Here is a 10,936-nt window from a genome sequence, read left to right as displayed (position 1 = left end):
CAGAGATGTCCATCCCTAGAACATAGAGAAGCCACTGCTAGGACTACCTTGGTACCCAGGACGGGGAGAAAGAGCTGGTGCTGAAAGAAAGAAGCTGTATGTGTCTGTAATTTGAAACTTATGCATGATACTTGACTCTCATGTCTCAAGGCTCTTTTTTATGTATGGCTTGAACGTGAACATCCAAGTTGGAACCTGTCTACTTCTCTCTCATAGGAAGCTCTCTAGGTTCTCGCAGCAAGCCTTCTTCTCACTTTCCCTATTTTAGAATCCCAACAGCTATTCCTACCAGCCTAGAGCCTGACTTTGCAAAACCTGAAGGAAACTGACTGACCTACAGGTCAGGATAGCTCTGGCCCTGCAGCCCAGATGTAGCGGGCATCCAAGAGCATTTCCTCTCTCTCAGGCTGAGGCACAGAGATTTCAGGGGAAAAGGCTAAGAGCCACACGCACACGCATCCTGAGGTTGACAGACTGACACACACGCACACAGACATGATGAAAACCAGAAGCTGGAACTCTACACACTAAATGCAGGACTTTAAGTGGGTAGAGAAGGAAGGTGCTGGGGCACAGAGGCAAGGGTATGAAGTTCCTCCAAATTGGAGTGGAGTGCCAACCATCCTGCCTGCCTTGCCCCAAACACCTGCCTCCAGGTCCATGGCAAAAGTTCAGTCCATTAAGTGCTGCATGCAATACTAGTGCTTGGAGTCTGCTGTCCTCTTCAGTGCAGCAGTATGGATGGTCTAGCAGTCGCCTGGCAGGAGGCCTCAGTTCCTGGTGGGCCAGTTGTATTGGCTCTTGCTCATTATGTTCAACAAGGGCCCCACCTCTTGTGGGTTCTCCAAGGCCTCTCCAAACATCTTATCAATATTTCTCATTATGACCACTTTCTGGTGGGCTTTGAGAGGTTATTCAATTCTCTTAGCAGGGGTGAGGCTGGGGGGAGGGCCTTTACCAGAAGTTCACAGTGATGGTAATCCCCCCACTTAGTAATGACTCTATATGATGCCACCAGTGCACTGGGATGTAAAGAACATCACCAGGGCCAACCACTGTTTCGTAACCAACCATGTTCTGGAAATTGGGGAACCTCTTATAGTCAGTATTGTCAAAGTCCACCTGGCTGTCACATGGATGATGAACAGGATATGGGTAGAGGCGCTCAAACTAATCAAGAAGGAATAAAATGCATCACTTGCAGCCCTTTGTCTGAGCAAAGAAGTTTTGTTGCTCATCATAGTGAGCGGATGTCACATTTTCTTCCACACCGATGAGCAGCAGATTGGAGGTCAGCTGCCCCCAGCCACAATTTCCCTGTTGCTTATTCATCCAGTTGCAGTTAAAACCCAGGAAGTTGATGACAGTCTTCCTGCCCCCAGAGTCATTGAGTGTTTGCTGCAGATATAACCTCGCTTCCCTTCCTTGCTGCTATATATCCTGAAGTTTCTCAACAAACTCATGGAATTTCATTTCCTCCTTGTTAGACCTTGGCTTAAAATTCTGGATATTGATCACCTTCTTTCTCATCATAGTACAAGAACTTGTGGGTACTGACACTACACAGAGAAGTCTCCGTTGCTAATATTTTCTTGCAGGTATTCAAGGTCCCATTTCAAGGCAGGATACACAGGCTTTGTGACATTCAGCACCACAGCCTCCTCATTCTTGATAAGCCACTCTGCCCAGGGGTTGCTCTGACTAGCCTACGGCCAAGCCAGGTGGGGAAGCTGTAACTGTGCAGTTGGCACTCATTCCAGGCAGGGCAGGGGCTTCAGCCTCTTCCCAGGGTTCTCCAGAGCCTGAGGCCACAGCTTCCACTGCTGTAGCTGCCACCTCCGCTCCTAGTGAGGGCCCAATCAAAAAGTTTATTTTTATTGCAATTAAAATAAAAATAAAGTCACCAGCCAAGAATATAATGTTGAGATTTAAGCCAGCAGCTCTCATTTAAAACCCTGTTTGCAGCAGCATTTTCTACTTAAAATTATGTGATAGTTGGTTTTGAGAAACTGCTTTTCTGCTCCAAAAATGCTCAGCCAGCCATAGCTACCAAGAATTCATGTCTGCATTGCAAAAATTGCAAAAATGAGATGGAAAGTTATAAAAGTTCTTCATTCTTCCAGGAACGACAGTACTGGCTGTTCTTGAAGGTCAGAGCAGAACATGGTGGTCTTTCCATGGAGCTGGTTAAGAAGTTGCCATTGCATTTGCAAAATCATCTGGACAATTCTGAAGTCATTCTCTGTAAAGAGGGGAACTGAGAGAGAAAGGCAATTGTACAAGCAAAGCCGGATGAACTAGAAACATGTTCTTCCTGCCAACTTTTCAGCATTTTAGCTTCACTGTTCATTATACTAGGGATTGTTAACTTCTTTCCCCACATTAAGGAGAAAGAATTCAAGAGTGAGAGAGACCGAGAGATTTCAACCAGGCTAAAATCCAGGAAATCGGTAAGCTCCCTGGGAGCCTAAACCTTTTTCTTTTCTTCTTTTTTTAATGTGGTAAAATACATATAGCGTAAAAGTTACTATCTTAATTATTTTTAAGTGTACACGTCAGTGGTATTAAATGTACTCACATCCTCGTGCAGCCCTCACCACCATCTATGCCCATAACTCTTTTCATCTTGTACAACTGAAACTCTATACCTACTAAACTATAACTCCCCGTTTTCCCCTTCCCCCTGCTCCTGGCAACCACTTACATTTTCTTCTGTCTCTATGAGTTTGACTCTAAGTATCTCACAGAAGCAGAATCACACAGTATTTGTCTTTTTGTGACTGGCTTGTTTCACTTCTCATGACATCCTTAACTTTCATCCCTGTTGTAACATACATCAGAATTTTCTTCCTTTTAAGGCTGAATAATATTCCATTGTATGTATAAATCACTGTTTGGCCATCCATTCATCAGCTGGTGGACAGTGGGTTACTTCCAAATTTTAGCTATTGTGAATAATGCTGCTATGACATGGGTGTACACACATCTCTCTGGGACCCAGCTTTAATTCTTTGTCTGGGTATACATTCAGAAGTGAAATTGCTGAATCATATGTTAATTCCATTTTTCAATTTTTGAGGAACTTCCATACCGTTTTCCACAGTGGCTGCATCATTTTACATTCCCACCAGCAGTGAACAGGGTTCTAATTTCTCTACACCTCTGACAATACTTGTTATGTTCTGTTTGTTAGTTTTATAATAAACATTCTAATGGTTTGAAGTGGTATCTCATTGTGGTTTGATTTGCATTTCCTTGATGATTAGTGATGTTGAGCATCTTTTCTTGTACTTAATGGCCATTTGTATATCTTCTTGGAGAAATGCCTATTCAAGTCTTTTAAAAAATTTTTTAAATTGTTTATTGATGAGAGAGAGAGAGATTGATGTGAGAGAGGAACACTGATTGGTTGCCTCCCATTCATGTCCTGACTGGGAAGTCAAACCCACAACCTAGGTATGTGCCCTCACCAGGAATCAAAGCCTCAACATTTTGGTGTATTGTATGACGCTCCAGCCAGCTGAGGCACACCAGCCAGGGTATATTCGAGTCCTTTGCTCATTTCTGAATAAGGTTGTTTGTTTTTTGTGTAGAGTTTTAGAAGTTTTCTATATATTTTGGATATTAATCCCTGATCAGATATGTGATTTGTAACTATTTGTTCTTACTCTGTGGGTTACCTTTTTACTCTGTGAAGAGTATCTTTTGATGCACAAATTTAAAAAATTTGTATAAAGTCCAATTTGTTTACTTTTTGTTACCTATGTCTTTGGTGTCATAGACAAGAAATCATTGCCAAATCCAAAGTTGTGAAGTTTTGTCTTATGTTTTCTTCTAAGAATAGTACTGTTTTAGGTCTTATATTTACATCCTTGATCTGTTTTGAGTTGATTTTTATACATGGTGTCAGTAAAGGGTCCAACTTTATTCTTTTCCATGTGGATGTCCAGTTTTCCCAGCTCCATTCATTGAAGAGATGGTCTTTTCCCTATTGAAAGCTCCTAGCACCCTTGTCAAAAACCACTTGACCATGTATGTGAGGGTTTATTTCGGGGCACTCTATTCTATTCCCTTGGTCTGTATGTCTGTCTGTATGTCAATCCCACACTGTCTTGATTACTGTAGCACTGTAGCAAGTTTTGAAATCAGAAAGTGTGAGTCTCTCATCTTGTTCTTCATTTTCAAATTGTTTTGACTATCCAGGGACCCTTGAGATTCCATATGAATTTTTATTTCTGCAAAAAAGGTGATAGTAAGCTTTGACAGAGATTACATTGAATCTGTAACTCGCTTTGGTAGTATTAACATTTTTAAAAGATTAAGTATTCTAATCTTTGAACACAAGATGTGTTTCCATTAATTTTTATCTTTCAGGAGTGTTTTGTAGTTTTCATTTTATTTCTTTCACCTCTTTGGTTAAAGTATTTTATTCTTAGTGAAGGGAATTTACCTTTACTGTGTGTGATTCCCCCTCTTTCAGTTCCCCTCACTCTGTTCCATATACCAATTCCCCAGAACTTAATAACCCAAAAGTAAGAAAACAGCCCAAGTAACTAGTGGAGCATCCTAAGCATCAGGGAGGATCTGGAACTAACAAGTGGATGAATCTTCCTCCTGCCTCTGAGAATCCTGAGTTCCCCAAAGAAAACCACAAAGCCCAATGTTAAGAGTGTGGGCTTTGGATGCAAACACATCTAAGTCTGAGTCTCAGTGCCTCCATCTGTTTTAGCTGTGGGACTTTGCAATACAATTATTTCTAAACCCCAGTATCAGGGTCACAGTCTCTATGAAATCAGGAGCATAATGTCTACCTGGGATTGTGGTGATGATTAAATATGGTAATGTTGAGAAAGTGTTTAGCTCAGTGCTCAGCACACAGAAACTGTGCTTTAGCAAATCATCCTGGCTGTGATCATCGTCCACTTGAGGGTTAGCCGTGCCCACTGTGGCTTCTTCAGTGCACAACACTAAGCCAGGTGCAGAGTCAGGCCAAAATAAATATTGTTGAACGATTAACTGCCTGAGTCATGAATGTCCCCATGATGGTAAGACCAAGAAGCAGCACCTCTTGTGTTTAACTCTAGCACAAATCCCCTTGTTTATATTGCTGCGTATTGACATGACACCATTGGCTTCACCTCCAATCTGGGCAATGTACCCCTGGGGCCCGCAGACTCAGGAAGGGTAAATAAGGAGACACCTCTGCCAGCACTTCCAATATCCAAGTAACAACTTTCCCTGTGGCTTTTGGAGGTTTTCATCTAGGTAGGTTTGTAGGATTTTTATTGAACAGCAAATATTGGAACTTTACACACCAAGTACTATTAGAGGATTAGAGATAAATGCTAAAAAGGACAAATGTGGCTCCTGCATGGATGATCCTGAAGATCTGTCAGGAAAAGCAGAGACTGGGGGGGGGGCGGGGCATGGAGCTGGGTTCAGAGGTTCTTTCAACATTTAGCTATGTTATGAAGAGCGACATTCAACACCAGTGCTGCCTAGTATGGCCTTCACTGACCAGTGTCCATCCCTCCTTTTGAGATTCCATATCCATTGCTGCTCCTTCCCCTTGGAAAGCCTTCTCTGACCCCTGCTTTTTCCTCACACAACAAGGCCCCTCCTGCTTGTACCGACAGCACTTTTTCCATTCCTTGGGGGTAGTTCTTTTTGGTTTGGTTTGGCTCTCTGTTTCCCTTTCTTTCCACAGCACTTAGCATGATGTTTCGATCCTACTAGAGATTTTACCGATGCCAATAAAAAACAAGGGAATGAAAGAATGAGCATCTTTACGGCCTTGAGCCAAGCTTTGAAATGCTCTCGGTCTCCATTTCCTCATCTGACATGGTACTAATAATCTAATACCATGTGATGTCTCATGACTTTACATCTTAATAAATGTTAAAGGTGACATAAAAGTTAATGAGCTTTATTTCAATACAGGAATTCCTAAGGAGTAGGACATCTTGGGAAGTGCCCAGAGAGTCCCAGGCTAAGCTCATGCCCTGCCTGCTTTGTTTTCCCAGGTCTCTCAGCCCCTCCCTCAAGCCCACATTAATTTCCTAAACTCTGTCTTTCTCCAAAAGTCCTGGGGTGCTGAGGCAATGCTGAGGCCAGTAGCCTTCACATCTGACTTTATGCCCCCAGCCAGGCTGGTTGGTTCCTAACCAGAGGCCACCTGCCCTGCAGCATATACCACGCCCAGCCCCAGGACAGTGCTGTGACACCGGGGCAGCTACACAAGGGGCCAGAGAAAGCTGTGAGTTCCATGGGGAACACAACAAAATCTCTCTTCTGTCACTGGGCCCAGACAGAAGTGTTATCTGCCTCATATTTCTGAAGACTTGGGCTGCTAAGTTGGAGTCAGCTGCTGCTTCCCTCATGGCCAGTGGGCCCTGAGGTGAGGGTGGGCCCACAGGCCATGCTGCTCCTTCTCAGAGAGGACATTCCAGGCTCTGGTTTGGCGCAGGGGGTCCCTCAGCATGCACAGCTCCCATCAGCTCACTCTGCTCTTTCCCCCTGACTCTTCATTCTCTCTACTCCAAGTCCAGGCTGACTTAGCCCCAGGAGCTCAGCCACCCCTTCCAAGTGCCAACATCTCAGTGCCCTTCCCCAAGTTCCGTCACCTTCTGGAGGCTATTTGGTGAGACTAGTCCTGTTGCAAACCTCACGTCTGTAACTTGGACAGTCAATGGAAACAACTTTTGTGCTTTGGGTTCATTTGATTTTCTTTGACACCAGCCTGCCTGAGTAACATGAGGACTCTGCTCAGCTCCAAGTCCTTATCTTTATCTGCACAGCGTTTCTATTTACTGGAAATTAATACTTACAGAGTTTAGTTCTTACTATAAACAGGTTACAACTTTCACTTGCCATTGTCTGACAGGTGAGCTTTACCTGTGAATGGGCCCTGTGTGTATGTGTGAGATGGGCCTTGAGTGTGTGAGAAAAAGAGAGAAACACAGATGGGTCTTGTGTGTGTGTGTGTGTGTGTGTGTGTGTGTGTGTGTGTGTGTGTGAGATGGGCATGTCTTTCAGTCTAGGGACAAAGACCAAGTCAGCGGCATGGTGATGGCAGCAAGAGACACCCTAGCCTACGTGGATGACCAGGAAGGCTTTGTGCGTGTCTATGACATCAAGGACTATGACCTGTGGGGACCAGAGCCACATCCTCCCAAGAGTAGACAGCAGCTCTTCACCATGTTAAACACTGTGTTGGGCACAGCCCCAGTTTTAGTTTAATATTCTGGTGGGTAAAAATAATTGGGCCAGTGAGAAGGGGGAGGGTCTCTTGAATCCTTTAAGAATGGATTTAACAACAAATATTTTCATGAAAGTATTCAGTGTTGTCAAGGACACAGGAGAATGAACAGAAACACACTCTTGGATAGCAGGTGAATTGGTGCATGCTATATGAAGGGCAAGCTGACAATATATACCTAGAGCTTCAAACCAGCAAGTCTGCTTCTAAGGATTTGGCTGAAAGAAATAATAAAAACTATACAAAGATTCAGTTATAATGTTGTGAATTGACCCATTGTTTATAAGAGATATACTATGTCTTATAAATTAAAGACAGCCTAGATGTCAACATAAAAGGAGTTGATTAAATATGTAATGGTATATAGTATTGGAATATCATTGAGTCATTAAATAATGACGCTGTATGTGAAAATGATTTCATAGGGGAAACTTTTCATGAAAAAGTTAAGTGAAAAACTCAGATCACAAAGCAACATTATAGCATGAGTCTCTCTTTGTTAAAATAAAGATGTATATGGACAGTTGAAAGCCTGGGAAGATATTCACCAGGGTTTTAACAAGCGTTCTTTCTGTAGATGACATTATAGGTATGTTTAATTCATTTTTTGAAATCACTCATTAACTTTTCTGAATATATAATTCTGTGGTAATAACCAAGATATGTTAATAACTTTAAAACCCTTTTATACCATTGTGAAAGTGCTCATTTTTAGGGGAAAAAATCAAGCAGCATGTAAGAATGAAAAATAAAAATTAGTAATTGTTTCTGTGATCCCTCTCTACAACCTAATTTGCCACTTCTTCCTCCTAGTAACAGTGTTTATGAATTTCAATTTCCACCCAGAACGTTTCTATGTACATGTATGTATATATGCATGGACAGGGACTCACAGACATGCACTCTGTACATAATTTTAAGGACTTGGATTTTTCTTTATATCTCCTAGATAACTTTCTAAATAAGCACATTTAGGTTTATTTAGCATATTTAATATTGAGCATATTTAAATGTCTACATAATATTCTATTAAATACATTTCTGTAAAGCCACTTTAGAGGTAAATATTCATATACTTACCTTCAGTGACCATCTCCCGCTCCACCCCAGGAGAAGTGTAAATGCTGAAGCAAGAGAAATTATAATTTAGAAGTAAGAGTGAGCTGCCTTACATTGGACTTTAGGTCAAATGCTGGGACTGTAGCTTTTACCAGGCTATTTTAAATCATTTCGATACTTGCCCATTCCTGCATGGTTGCCAAACCCTAAGCACCGAAGGAAACCGTAAGGAAAGCACCTTGCATGGGTCCCATTTTACATGTCTTTGGACCTGGCGCGGGGTATTGCACATAGCAGGGACTCCAAGAGCATTTATCAAATTAATGTCTCAAGACCAACGATATGCCACACCAGTACCTCTCTCCTTGCTGAACACTCACCAGACCTGACCTCACCCTGCAGGGACTGTGACAAGGCCTCCAGAATCATGGGGTTGAGTCTCCCTCATGCTCATGTGCGTTCTTTCCTTTGATTTAGATTTGACATTCTGGCAGGCCCACATCTGCACAGTGACATGGGGGGTACCATCCGTTTTAGAGTTTAAACATCTTCCACAGTTTTGATCAAGTGGATCCTCTCAGAGGCCCTCTGACTTAGCCAGAAAAGAAAGAAGTGTTACAATTCTGCTGTGGCTGAAGCAAGATAAGCATGTGGCCTGCACAAGGCAGGCACAAGGCAAAGCATGTGGCCTGCACAAGGCTCCTGTAAATTCATTTTTCTTGTAAATACATAATTATTTTCCTTGAATGGGTCAGGTATTTTAGTGTAAGTTTAAAAGCTGAGTTAAGTTTAAGATATTTTCACTAGAATTGAAAGGAGTCATTGCTAAGGCTGGGACATAAATTATGGCCAGAAAGTTCTTTTCAATCTCTTGGTCTTTCCCCCAGACCCATTGTCTGTCAGATAGCTTCCAGTATATCTTGTTTGACTTGCAGGGGCTGCACGATGGGATGTGGAGGGGGTGTGGCATGGTAGAAAGCAGGGAGAGATTGGTACCACGAATAATTCAGAAGATTAGTTTTAATTAATCGAGTATTAACATGTGGATCCAATAAACTTTCCATGCTGGAGTAGCCTTAGAGCATCTCTCCTCCCTTTTGTCTCATTAGTTTGGAGCTGATAGAAGAAGACAAGGTTCTGCTATCATGCTCCCTTAACCACACCGTGCGCCTGTGGAGCGCAAACAGGGAGTACATAGATATGGAATACCAATCTGGCCAGCATCTCAGCTTCAGATCGGAGCCTCAAATGCAGCCTCCAGTGAACTGTGAACTCTCTGAGGTCAAGTGTGTTAGCTTGTGACAGCTGCCATAATAAAATACCAGAGACTCAGCAGCTTAAACATCAGGACTTATTTGCCACGTGTGAGTAGTTCTGGAGACAGGAAGTCTGAGACCAGGACACCAGCGTGGTAAGGTTCTGGCCAGGGCTCTTCCTGGACTGCAGACTGCAGCTCTCCTGCCCTGTCCTCACATGACTGGAGAAGGCTCTCTGGTGTCTCTTCTTATCAAGACACCCATTCTATCAGATCAGGCCTTACCCTTGAACTTTAATTACCTCCTTAAGTACCCTGTCTCCAAATATAGTCGCATTAGGGGTTAGGGATTCAACAAACGAATTCATTGGCAGGAGGGAGGGCTGAATACTTAGTTCAGTCCACACCATAAAGTCAGCTTACTTTCACAAACATTAGCAAAATCAAGAGCATTTAAACTTAGAGAATTCAGCTAAGATGGAAGGCAACGAGTTTGGTAAGGAAACCTGTTATCCCAAAGTCCTGTCTTGGTGGGAACAATTCAGGACTGGGCCTGCTGTGTGGTGGGAAAGATCTAGCTGAGTGGGCTGTCTGGCTTGCTGCTCAGGGAGACTCTGTACCTATTTCAGCAGGGTATCCGCTCTCTAACTCATGTTCCTTGAAACAGATGCTGGAACTGTTTTAAATCTCTAATGCATGTTCTGAGTAGTTACTGAGTAGCTTATTCACCAAGGGATGCATTTTGTAGGAGTAATTCCAGGCTTGCTTCTCCAGGGCAGTTGTCCTGGAATTGTTTCTCAAAGATCTGCAGAATTCTTGACCTGGCAAGGATTAAGACTTAGCAAAGTTCTGCTCTAATTAGAAGACAGGTTATCTTTCATCCTATGCTTACTACTTATTAATTTGTCTCTTTTTCCAGGGACCTCTGGGCAGAGTAGCCTCTGGGATATTTTCACTCCTGCCTCCTGGTGCCACTCTAGAGTGCCCTATGACATTCTGACAGGTCCCCAGAGCATTCCTGCTCACCCAGTGCTGGATGGATGTTCCTGCTATGCACACAGGAGAGGAGGAGCAGGACAACGTAGGGGAAGAAAAGGCAAGTGCCAAGATTGGTTCAGGCACATCCAAGGCACCTGTGTTGACTTTGTCACTTTCAGGCAGGTCACCACAAAATACAGACCACAGCCTGAAAGTGTCAAGGCATGACCCAGAATGACAGTGTGTCCCACAATCACACTACTGACCATGGACAGGAGGGCTTGCTGTGGGATGTGGGAGCTCATCTCCCAGTATCACTTAACTTTGTCCTCTTTTGGCCAACAAAAATGTTGTTTGTTGTCCATGACCTTGGAACACAAGGAGAC

At 43.1% G+C, this 10,936-nt stretch overlaps 1 pseudogene; it reads right to left on the bottom strand.

The window, feature by feature from the left end:
* Positions 1–770: 770 nt before the first annotated feature.
* Positions 771–8,351, bottom strand: LOC129073453 (hypoxia-inducible factor 1-alpha inhibitor-like; annotated as a pseudogene).
* Between the last annotated feature and the right edge of the window lie 2,585 nt (positions 8,352–10,936).

This window comes from Pteronotus mesoamericanus, unplaced genomic scaffold, assembly GCF_021234165.1.
Source record: "Pteronotus mesoamericanus isolate MK-2021 breed Mesoamerican mustached bat unplaced genomic scaffold, CSHL_Meso_final contig_41, whole genome shotgun sequence".
NCBI lineage: Eukaryota > Metazoa > Chordata > Mammalia > Chiroptera > Mormoopidae > Pteronotus > Pteronotus mesoamericanus.
This window is presented reverse-complemented; position numbering and strand designations above follow the sequence as displayed.